The sequence below is a fragment of the Macrobrachium rosenbergii genome, chromosome 42 (assembly GCF_040412425.1).
Source record: "Macrobrachium rosenbergii isolate ZJJX-2024 chromosome 42, ASM4041242v1, whole genome shotgun sequence".
NCBI lineage: Eukaryota > Metazoa > Arthropoda > Malacostraca > Decapoda > Palaemonidae > Macrobrachium > Macrobrachium rosenbergii.
Window position 1 is genome coordinate 37621322 of NC_089782.1, and position 12500 is coordinate 37633821.

General features: G+C 37.1%; 1 protein-coding gene and 1 long non-coding RNA gene across 3 annotated transcripts in view; one reads left to right on the forward strand and one right to left on the reverse strand.

Annotated features, from left to right (window-relative positions):
* LOC136828278 (uncharacterized) overlaps positions 1-12500 on the reverse strand; it is a 182581-nt gene that overhangs the window by 86593 nt on the left and 83488 nt on the right. Inside the window, exon 2 of the long non-coding RNA XR_010849975.1 lies at positions 10544-10660. This is a non-coding gene — a long non-coding RNA (uncharacterized lncRNA). The remainder of the gene's footprint in view (positions 1-10543; positions 10661-12500) is intronic.
* LOC136828276 (mediator of RNA polymerase II transcription subunit 15-like) overlaps positions 1-12500 on the forward strand; it is a 207695-nt gene that overhangs the window by 17113 nt on the left and 178082 nt on the right. The window lies entirely within an intron of this gene.

Consider the following 12500-nt stretch of genomic DNA (forward strand, 5'->3'; position numbering starts at 1 on the left):
GCTACACTCGCGATGCACTGGAGAATGCAGGAATGTGCGTTTAGCAAGCACCACAATCAGACAAGAGAAAGGATTGTACAGTAAAAATTTCACAAACAAAGAGAAGAAAACAGGATGTATTATAATTAAAAAATTCAAAAGAATGAAAAAAATAATTCAGGCAAAAATGAAGTTTATTTCTCTGTCTGCACTATACCCCCCCCAAAAAAAAAGAAAAAAAAAAAACCAGTATGTCAGTAGTACAGGAAGTTCAAACACGCCTTCAACTAACGATCAAATTCAATATTGCAAAAATAACGTTCCTGGTAAAAAAACAAAAAATGTGAAGAAGAAAAACAGAATGAAGGGGAACTTCAAAATTCTGCCAGAGTGTATTGGAAACTCTCAGAGAGAGAGAGAGAGAGAGAGAGAGAGAGAGAGAGAGAGAGAGAGAGAGAGAGAGAGAGAGAGAAAAGGAAAGTATTCTTCACTTAACATTGTACAAAAATACCCCGCATGATTGTCAAACTACTTTCCCCAAAGTAATTTCATCTTTCGTATCAACTTAATTGTTTGAGCAGTTTTTAATCAACGCGCATTCGTCAGCGCATTCTTCCCAAACACTTTTCCGCCCCTGTTGTGTTTATTTAGCCACCGCCCCCCCGCCTTCTTCCGAGAGTGTTTGGTAAACTTCATACCTCTGTTAGTGTTTTTTTGAGCTTAAAGTGTCCTTGGAGGTGTTTACCTATTAGTATTTATTAGGCTAAAAATTCTCTTGTTTATTTTTCGAAAGCTGCTGTGTTTGTTAAACCACTTTCCCTCATAGGAGAAATGTTTGCCGTTTTATTTTGCGAAGAACGGAACGGGAAGGTACATTACAATTGTTTTCGTTACTCAGAATGTTAAAACTCAGAATTATTTATAACATGTATTTACATCACGCAAGTCATGTATACGATGAGTTCAAATCAGCCAAAATAAATTTATATATACACAGACATATATATATATATATATATATATATATATATATATATATATATATATATATATATATATATATATATATATATATATATATATATATATATATATATATATATATATATATAATCAACACTCAATCACGTGTGGAACAGAAATATATTTCTGACTCACATCAGGATCGAACCCAGGTCTTTCAATTGAAAGGCAAGGGGCGCTGCCCACTAGGCCATACAAGTCATAAAAGAAGTTGAAACCTGAGGGCAACTGCACCCAAGAATTACCTGGGCAAGCTAACTGCTTGCATACCAGCGTGTTTTCCCCAGCAAGCAGTTAGCTTGCCCATTTAATTCCTTGGGTGCAGTTGCCCTCAGTTTCCAACTTCTTTTATGACTTGTATGGCCTAGTGTTCACCGCCCTTGCCTTTCAATTGGAAGACCTGGATTCGATCCTGATGTGAGTCAGAAATATATATATATATATATATATATATATATATATATATATATATATATATATATATGTATGTATATATATAGAATCTACCAGTCACTTTTTTTGACCAAATATGCATGTAATCAAAATAGCCACAAAGACCTCGTACCGTCTTTAATTTCTCCACACTCTTTGGAAACGCTTGTCACTACAAACCCTAACACCCAAATGAAGAAACAAACGGAGAAATTCCGACGTCCGTGGCAGGATTCGAACCACTTCGAGGGGAGTCAGTTTCTGCACTTGTTTTGAAGGCTTTGTAGTGACAAGAGTAAACAAGAAGTGTGTGAAGAAATCGAGGAGTTACGAGGTCACTGCGGCTATTACAACACATAAGGTCTGGCGGCAGCTTTCGCCAGCAGAAAGAATGTGGCCAAACGGCAAGCTACTATAATCGGAACCACGCGAATAACCAGTTCAACCTTAAGTTCCCTAATTGCTGCCTCGCTTGAAGTTTTAATTAACACCATCTGGCTTACTTCACCAGATGTGGAAAACTAAAAGAAACGAAATACAAGAATTGCTAGCTATAATGTTCGAAACGGAACGGCACCACAGAAGAAATTGACGTGCCGTTGCAAAGGCAAGACTCGACCGCACAACTGAGTTCAAATGAAGTGCGCTCAGGAGCCGTTACAAAGGCTCGTCTCGACTACTGTTTCAAGGTGTGTTGCCCTGTTAAACGCGCCTGATAGCCATCAAAATAATTCTCGAATAAAATCTTCTTGTGACCCTTAAACCGCTCATAGATGTCACAGGTGTTTTATTGCACTTCTGAGACTTCTAAATAACAGCCAACCATTATAAAAAGAATACAAATACGATATTGGACATCCGTTGAAACGTTAAAAAGTAAAGCCTGAACGCTCATCCGTTGAAAGTCTAAGGATTTGAACTGAAGGTGTTCTGATGAACTCGATCATTGCAATTACGAATGCTGAAAGGTGTGGTTATAAACGCCGGTCAGAATGATAGCATAATAAAGCGGTGGTCTTGCAGCGTTCATGTACATACGTACATACGTACGTATATGGTCCTCTAGGTAAAGGGCTATAAGTCGAAAGGCCTTGCAGCACTCCATTGTTTCTCTTTCCTTCGTGGATTTTGTCTTTATTTATATATTCATCACGTTCCATATTTTCGCGATTCAGTTATGCATACATACGTACACACACATATATATGTGTGTGTGTGCGTGCGTGTGCGCGCGCGTATTAGATTAATAAAGCACTATTCATTCTCTCGTTAATCATTATCCAGGACAGTTCTAATAAAGGCTTGTATATATTTAACTTCTTAAACTGCTGTTGGTTTATGAAGTATATTAGCGTTACCAAAACAATGCCCATAAAAAGATATAACTGAAACTGAACAGTGAATAGAGGCAAAAAAAAAACAAACGAAATAAAAAGTAACAGCTTCTGGAAAATTTACCAAAAAAAAAAAAGATCGAGAAAGCGTACTTTCTTTTCTTTGTTTTTCCCAGGCAAACAATACACCGAGATATAAGCCGCTTATGAAACTCTCGAATGCTGAGAGAGAGAGAGAGAGAGAGAGAGAGAGAGAGAGAGAGAGAGAGAGAGAGTTAATTATGCTTCATCACCACTGTATTAATCATTTTTTTTTGAAGGTTTGCGCCAATGCGGAAGGAAATCTAAATGTTTCAATTGGCATTTTAATCATGCGACATCCACAATTATATAAAATCTATTCATCAGCAGAGATTTTTATCAGAACGGGACTAATTAACCTTGGCGTTGAATGGACAAAGCGATTCGCCGGTGGTAGAAATAATTCCAGTCGTCGCATCTATTATTGAAGCGCAAACGCAAATAAACTAATAACAAGTATAAAGAATGCGTCGTGGTTTCTTCGGCGCAAACCACTTTTCTGTACGGCGTATAATCAAGGCCACCGTAAATAGATCTATCTTTCGGTGGTCTCGGTATAACGCTGTATGAGCCGCGGCCCCATGAAACTCTCAGCCGACCGTGGTGGCCTGTCCTATATTGTTGCCAGATGCACGATAATGGCTAGCTTTAACCTTAAATAAAATCAAAACTACTGAGGCTAGAGGGCTGCAATTTGGTATGTTTGATGACTGGAGGGTGGGTGATCGACATACCAATTTGCAGCCCTCTAGCCTCAGCAGTCTTTAAGATCTGAGGGTGGACGGGAAAAAGGGCGGACGGACAGAGCTATAAATGTAAATAAACAAAAAACAGGAATAAAGGTGCACAAACAATTAGAAAGTCGACGCGAAAAGAAAAAGGGTCAAGTTTGTTATCGCGAGTCAGAAACAAAAAGATATGAACTCGGCGAAAAAATCATTTCTGTTACTGGTATGTTTTTCCACGTGGAGAGGCGTTAGCGATTTTTAGTCTTCTGAAAAGGAAACTATTGAGCCGGCTTTGTCTGTCCGCCCGCACTTTTTTCTATCCGCACTTTTCTCTGTCCGCCCTCAGATCTTAAAAACTGCTGAGGCCAGAGCACTGCAAATTGGTATGTCGATCATCCACCCTCCAATCATCAAACATACCGAATTGCAGCCCTCTAGCCTCAGTAGCTTTTATTTTATTTGAGGTTAAAGTTAGCCATAATCGTGCATCTGGCAACCACATAGGCCAGGCCACCACCGGGCCGTGGTTAAAGTTTCACGGGCCGCGGCTCATACAGTATTATACCGAGACCACAGAAAGATAGATCTGTTTTCGGTGGTCTTGATTATACGCTTGTACAGAAAACTCGATTGTGCCGAAGAAACTTCGGCGCATTTTTTACTTGTTTTATTCAGAGACGCTCTCTATGTTTTTTTTATATATTAAATACTCACACGACTGATTAATTAACTTATTTACTGATTGATTTAATAAAATGAACTGAATGGAATGGAACATAAAATTTAGGGCAAAGGCCATACGCTAAGACCTTTGAGGTAATTCAACTCTGGAAAGGAAATTAAAAAGGTTTGAAATGTGTAACAGGAGAAAAAAAAAAACCTCGCAGTTGCATTATGAATCAGTTGTTAGGAGAGGATGGAAAGTAAGATGGAAGAAAGAGAATATGAACGGAGGTGCAGCGAAAGGAGTGGAAGGGGTTGCAGCTAGGGGACAGAAGGGACGCTGCAAAGAACCTTTAGTAAAGCCTACAGTGCTCCGCATGAGGCGCACTGACGGCACTACCCTCTTAAGGGGAAACGGTTAGAGACTGCTGAAGTTTATTGCTGTTAAGTGACAGCTTCTGAAGAGCGACTACTTCGAGGTAAACGGAGCACTAGCCTAAATAGTATTTATAAAAAAAGACAGTCAATGGCAAAGAGGACTATAATGTTTAGAGGCTGTAAATCTTGGCCAAGAATGAGGAATCTAGTTCAGTTCTCCCAAAAAGGTCCCTAAACCACAACAGGATGTGTCCCTGAATCCTATCCGTTGCTACTAGTCAAGAGGACCAATTTTGATCAAATTTTCATAAAACTATTCACGTGGCCGTTTGCGTAATCCTGTTATCAAACAAACCAACTGACAAAGAAAGCAAAGAACAAGCAGACGGAATAATGCAAAACAAAGGCATAACCTCGTCGTGGAAATAAAGTTAATTTTTGGGGTGAGGAATAAACGGAATATCTACGAATATTCAAACCGAATGCAGGGGGAAAGAATTGGAAGAACACTTCAAACGAGCAATATTCCAATAAGGGACAGACAATGGTGACATATATAATGCCGGCTGAGCTAAAACTTTAATATATATACACTGATCAGAAAACATTTTACGCGAAAATATTTCATTTCATTGAAACAAGTTTGCCATTGTGTCAGGGCTTCAATATAAATATGAAACAATTTGAACCCAAAATATGGATGGAGAACAGTGGTAGAATTTCATTGTCATCAAATGAAAGACTACAAAAAATTCAGGAAAAAAAATCGGCAGAATCTATTTCAGAAACCTTTCGATTGGCTGTATAACAGAATCATTTCGATTTTGTTCCCAGCATCGCGAGTCGTTGAAAAAAGTGTCTCGAGATCGTAGGAATAACGATAAAGGATAACTTTGAAAAACGACGACGATACGTGACTGTGTCTGCCATGAGAACTGAGTTCATCATTTACGACAATCTTGTATCACAGGAATCACCGAATGAATTTTGAATCAAAACAAAGCAGCAGCTATGTTTGAAGCGGACGATTTTATCAACCATTTATCGCGGTCGAAAACGATACAGGGAAAAAGGGAAGACTCCAATTTACTAAGGTAGAAAAATCAAATGAAAATACCGGACAAGCAGAGACATCTATCGGCGCTCTGGCAAAGCGGAGCCGATTCACGTTTGCGCCGAATCTCTTCTGTCTGGCTGGTAAAGACATTCACTGACATATTTACTCTTCTCGGAGTAAATAAACCCTGATTGTTTTTTTCTTTTTTGTGGTGAGGTTGCTAGCCACATACCCATGCCCCTTACAGGTGGTTACGAAGTTATGTGGCTGCCCTTGTGGCTTTCACTGAATGGTCACTCAACCAAACACTGACCAGCAATAATCAATTCAAAACTGCTAAGGACTGGTATTTATTAGTTACCCATTCAACTACTGACCAAAGCCAATTGGGAGTGATAAATCAAGGAAGCCCAGAGAGCTTATATATGATATAATTCAATCTATTAATTTGAGGCTTATAAGAAAGAAACTGAACCACAGATATATTAATGATGTATCTCATAAAATGCATCATGAAACCAGTACAAGATTTACAAACAAATGAGAAAAATGCCAAGATTAAATCTTCCAGTATATTCGTCATACACACAAAACATATATTTCTTGTCGTGTCCTCATTCTTACTCCCATTCGCAAGGATCCTGGGAAACGAGAGTTCAGAACAGAGCGATTTCCCAACAACGCCAGAGAGAGACATACACACAAAGGAAGACCTCGGGGTTGGTGCCACTTGGACCGAGCTCTTCAAAGAATGATGCATTGCAAAGCTCACCCTGGCATTAACAAAGGGACTTCATTCCCCTGTCGAGTGTCTGAGTGTCTGTACTGACAAGCCATATACAGAGTGAAGTATGCGTTTTAAACACAGTAGGGAAATCGCTGAAATCATTTCTTCGCCTTGCAAAAATGATCTTCCTGACAAATCTGACGTCAGTGTAGAACAGACCTTGTGTCAGCAGGTAACGAGCTAATAGACGAATAATCTGGTTTACACTGTTTTTGTATTTTTCTAAAAGTTCACATTATCTTCTCTTCTCGTGCGTATAAAAGCCAAGTGTTGGATGCAATCGTCTAATTAAGTATTACTGCAGTCTTCTAAAACTTTTATATTTAAGTCTGTCTGTTCTATTCTAGCAGGCAAAAGCGCCTATTCTTTAACTGTACAACTTGACTGAAAGTCTATCTGTCATCTTCTGGACCTTGTGAATATTAATTATATGAATAATGTCGGCCTTCCTGGAAGTGTGTCAATTGCTATCTACAATCTCAGCTATAGTGTAACCTTTTGGATTTCGAAAAAATACAGAAATACTGTAAATCTGAGCCTCTGTCTATTGGCTTAATATCTTCATGTATGTGTGTCAATTGGTATCTACTGTACATTCACAGCCATTGTGTGACCTTTTGGATTTCGAAAAAGTACAGAAATACTGTAACTCTGAGTCTTTGTCTCTTGGTTCAATATCTTCATGAAAGTGTGTCAATTGGTGTTACATCCTCAGCTATCGTGTGACCTTTTGGATATTGAAAACAGTACAAAAACTGTGTACACCAGAGTATCTCTCTATTAGTTCAGTATCCTCTGAAACAAAGCCTGTTCTCCATTGACGTCAGGTTTGTTACGAAAATCGTTCTAGCAAAGCGAGGAAAGATACGCTCGTACAAAATAAATAAATATATAAATAAACACAATACATACATACAGTTGTAATTTAATACTTTTTTTTAATATTTCATTTTTTTCAGTAAGGATTTACCAACTGATTATGTATGTATATGTATATATGTAAAATGTATGCATGTATATATGCACGCAAAATTTAATAAGCAGAGTCATAGCGCTTTCTTTTCGCAGAATTTCGAGAATTCTCACACCGAATTCTTGGCAGCTGAGCTAATGGCTAACCGTATTCATATCACGATTTTCACTGAAGCATTCCAGAGGAACTTTAATGCCAACCAGAATAAAACTTCAGGAGGAAATGAAAAAAGTACATTATCTCTAATGAGCCAAGCACTGATATTTGCATACTTAATCTCTCCTTTTTTTTTATAACGGCGTTTTCATAGCGTTACTTTTTCGTCGTCAAATGAGTTAAATGGACTTTTTAGTTTTCTGTAAAAGAAAACTACTGTGCCGGCTTTGTCTGTCCGTTCGCACTTTTTCTGTCCGCAATCAGATCTTAAAAACTACTGAGGCTAGAGGGCTGCAAATTGGTATGTTGATCATCCACCCTCCAGTCATCATACATACCAAATTGCAGCCCTCTAGCCTCAGTAGTTTTTATTTTATTTAGGGTTGAAGGTAGCCATGATCGTGCATCTGGTAACGATATAGGACAGGCCACCACCGGCCCGTGGTGAAAGTTTCATGGGCCGCGGCTCATACAGCATTATACCGAGACCACCGAATGATAGATCTGTTTTCGGTGGCCTTGATCATACGATGTAAAGAAAACTCGACTGCTCCGAAGAAACTTTGGCGCATCTTTTTACTTTTTTTTTTTTTTTTTTTGACTTTCAAGAGAAGATTTTTTTCTCTCGGAGTGTAAAAGCAGTTCATTAAATGCAAAGGGCAACGTGTCCGTCTTCTTGAAAACTGAAGGCTTTTTTTTATGCTGAAAGACCATAATATTATTCCCTTACTGCAAAGACCATCGAGACGGGGAATAAAAAAAACTTTCGAATTACGCCCTCAAATTATTCAAAATGGACTTTTCTAGAACTAACAAATACAATAAGGAAATAAAGCATGCAGATAAATTTGTGCAAAGGTAAATAAGAATTTCTATTAATGATCATTAAATAAATAATTATTTGAGTAAAAAAATATGTAAACGAAATAAGCGATTTGAGAGGTTAAATTTTGAACATTTTCTGTAGATATGTTAACACTCATTCAGCATTCATAATTAATGAAAATTTTCTTCGATGGTATGCATGAAGCAACAATCATCTGTGCTTGAGAAAAAAGTACGAAGTAACATTTGAACTATTTTGGACAGATAAATATTATTTTTCATCAAATAATATTTGAAAATAAATAAATGCTTTCTTTGTTGAAAAGCAAAAGAGTAATGATCATCTGTCACTACATAACACAAGACAGCTTTTGAAGAGAGTACCCCATCTGGGCTTTAGGCTTAACCAAGGTTGATAGAACCACCCCAGACCTCTCGTCAAATCGGCCCAGGCTGAAGGAAATGACCCAGCAAATACTAATAACCTCTCTCTCACTCTCTCTCTCTCTCCAACACACATACACATACAAACACACACACATACACTATTTGTCTGTCTGCCAGTCTCTAATACAAACAGCTATGAATTACTTTTCGGTTTGTTTTTATATTTATTATGCGTTTTCTTCAGCGTCCTCGTAATAAAGATTTTCCTTACGTCTGTTTCGATGTTAGAGTCTGTTTGTTGTACCAGCCAAGTGCTTCGAAATGAAATATTAATCAAAACATTCAGCAGTCTGTAAAAAGGTCAATCATGAATATAACCGAAGATTCCAGCGGCTATCTTATAGCTACCCAGCGTGGATAAAAACGTGAAGGGAAGATGCCTTTTGTTCTTAACCAGGCGAAAAGCCAATGGAAACTGTATTTGAGCAACAAGGAAACTATGCCTTTTGTTCTCAACCGGGCCAAAAGCCAATGGAAATTGTATTTGAGCAACAAAGCTCATGAAATGCGTCGTGCATAACTATGCCAACACCGGGCATTCGTGACAGGTTGCGTGCATGTGCGTATTTTGACAAGAGTCTCGTGACAGGCTGCGTGCATGTGCGTATTTTGACAAGAGTCTCGTGACAGGTTGCGTGCATGTGCGTATTTTGACAAAGAGTCTCGTGACAGGTTGCGTGCATGTGCGTATTTTGACAAGAGTCCTTTCGCTGTTGCGGGTGCAGATATGCAAATACATAAGGAGTCTTCTGATAAGTGCAATGAAGCTTTCGACAACTTGCTCGATTCTCACTCTCAATCTCTTGAGATTGAGAAGGAGAATTTTGACGCAGTCTCGTGACAGGTTGCGTGGTTCGAAAGAGTTTCGTGACAGGCTGCGTGCATGTCTTGTTTATATATATATATATATATATATATATATATAACTTGTTATTCTAACTCTCAATCTTGAGACTGAGAAGGAGAATATATATATATATATATATATATATATATATATATATATATATATATATATATATATATATATATATATATATATATATACATACATATATATTTATATATAGCCTATTTACACTTAGACTATTCTGAATTTCTTCAATATTCTTAGAGTACTCACGCCGCCCCCTGACAAAGTTAATTTCAGTGCTAAGAATATGAGTACAATCCATAGGTTCAAAGACAAAGCCATCGTACCCATTAAATTAGGGGACCATAACATTAAAATATCCCGGCTGGTTGAGAAAGCGATTCACAGGAAGAAACCAGCTATATTTATACAAGAAAATAACAAAAAACACCTAATGTATATCATCGCGTTATAGAATTTCCCGCCAAAATATTCAACCTACAACCTTAAACAGGAATGAATAAATAAAAAAACAAATCACATAAATAATAGCAGATATTTTAGTACCTACATTTAAAAGATTCAAAACGACAGGAATTCATGAGAATAAAGAGAATTCTGGAGTACATTATAGCTTTTCTACCAGACCTGACAATAAATATTCACATCCGATATCACTGTATTCAATAGCGATAGCTAGAAATGAGCTTCCACCAATCCCAATTGACCTGAATGACATCGGATGCCGACACTTACCGCCAAATTCTAAAAAATCTAGGTAAATAAATCACAATGCCAAGCTAAAAGCATAGAAATGGTGAACTTACCTTCAGTGTACTGTAGTGTTGTTTTTCCTCCGTTCCATTCCATTTCGTTTTCCTCTTTTCGTTATGTTCTGCAGGTCTGGTCAGCTTAAACAATTAAAATACCCCTCCCGTCGCCACCTGAAAGAGGATAATAGCAATCATGAATAACTTCTTTTTACCCTATAAGTCGGTGCATTTTAAGAATATCACTCGGCCATGCCCACATCCTCACTACCCCACCCCAGCCTAACCCGCCCTCCCCTCTCTCACGATATTACTCATACGGCTGGCTGGCAGCGCTGTCCTCATCAGTCTCCCACTCTTTCCCGTCTCCGGATGGGCAGAGGGAGGGGGTTGCTTCCCTCTGGGGTCCACTACTCCTCCCTGGGATGAACGACCTTTCGATGTTATCAGCGTCATAGCCAAGCAGCAACTGATATCGTCCGAGAGTGCAGTAGATAATGTTATGCATTATCTACGGTGCCAGGGAAAGGGGGCGTGGCCGAGTGATATTCTTAAAATGCATCGACAATAAGTCATCACCTATATCTTTTAGTATAATAAAAACAAAGATAAAAGTAATGTAGAAATTGTTCCAATTGTCTCTATTACTGACGGGTTTATTTTCATTGAATAGAGATCATCTTCCCTCACCCAAGCCCTTTAATCTTAATTAATTGCTCATTAGATATCTCTGTTCCCTTCCTATATATAAGGGGAGAGAGAGAGAGAGAGAGAGAGAGAGAGAGAGAGAGAGAGAGAGAGAGAGAGAGAGAGAGAGAGAGAGAGAGAAAGTTATCCATTATATTTTTTCCTTAACAAAATGAAAGTTAAGAAAAAAAGGAAGAAAAGATAAGAGAGAGAGAGAGAGAGAGAGAGAGAGAGAGAGAGAGAGAGAGAGAGAGAGAGAGAGAGAGAGAGAGAGAGAGAGCAAGTTATCAATCAAATCTTTTCCTTAACAAAATGAAAGTCAAGAAAGAAGGAAGAGAAATATAAGAAAGTGGAAAGAGAGAGAGAGAGAGAGAGAGAGAGAGAGAGAGAGAGAGAGAGAGAGAGAGAGAGAGAGAGAGAGAGAGAACTTCAACATAAAACAGGGCTATTGGTAGCTTGAGGATTATTGCTAAGCCGCGACTAACTTTCCCCAGAAGGACTTGATAAAAACAGCAACTTTCAGGGAAACTTAGGGCAGAGTTGGACAATGAGCTGACGAGATGCCAGGTAAGAACTTTACGGCTGTGATAATTTTAAGGCAAAGTGGTTTTCCATGGAGGCAAGTTTTTTTTTAATAGTAAAACTAAATAAAAATGATAGCAAGTTTTTAATTTTTTTAATAATAAAACTAAACAAAAATGACAGCAAGTTTTTTTTTTATTTTTTTAATAATAAAACTAAATAAAAATGATAGCAAGTTTTTCATTTTTTCTGTAATAAAACTAAACAAAAATGATAGCGGAAGGATGAAAATATGTTCAAGTCTTTCTCTTTCATGTGTAATTATTATTATTATTATTATTATTATTATTATTATTATTATTATTATTATTATTATTATTATTATTATTATTACTACTACTACAACTAATACTACTACTATTACTGCTACTACTACTACTACTATTATTATTATTATTATTATTATTATTATTATTATTATTATTATTATTATTATTATGTAATAAAAATCCACAATAGTGTAAATTGAAAATTAATACAATTTATTTATATAATTCTGGATTTTTATTACATAACGGTCTACCACGATACTGTGAATTTCTTAACCATTATTATTATTATTATTATTATTATTTTAAAAATGATAAGATAATCCAGCGCAAATTGATTTTCGTGGGCAACATACTTTTAACTGGAAAGGCAATAAACTTGCAGTCAAATTGCTTTGGAGATGATGATAATAATAATAATAATAATAATAATAATAATAATAATAATAATAATAATAGTAATAAATAATAATAAT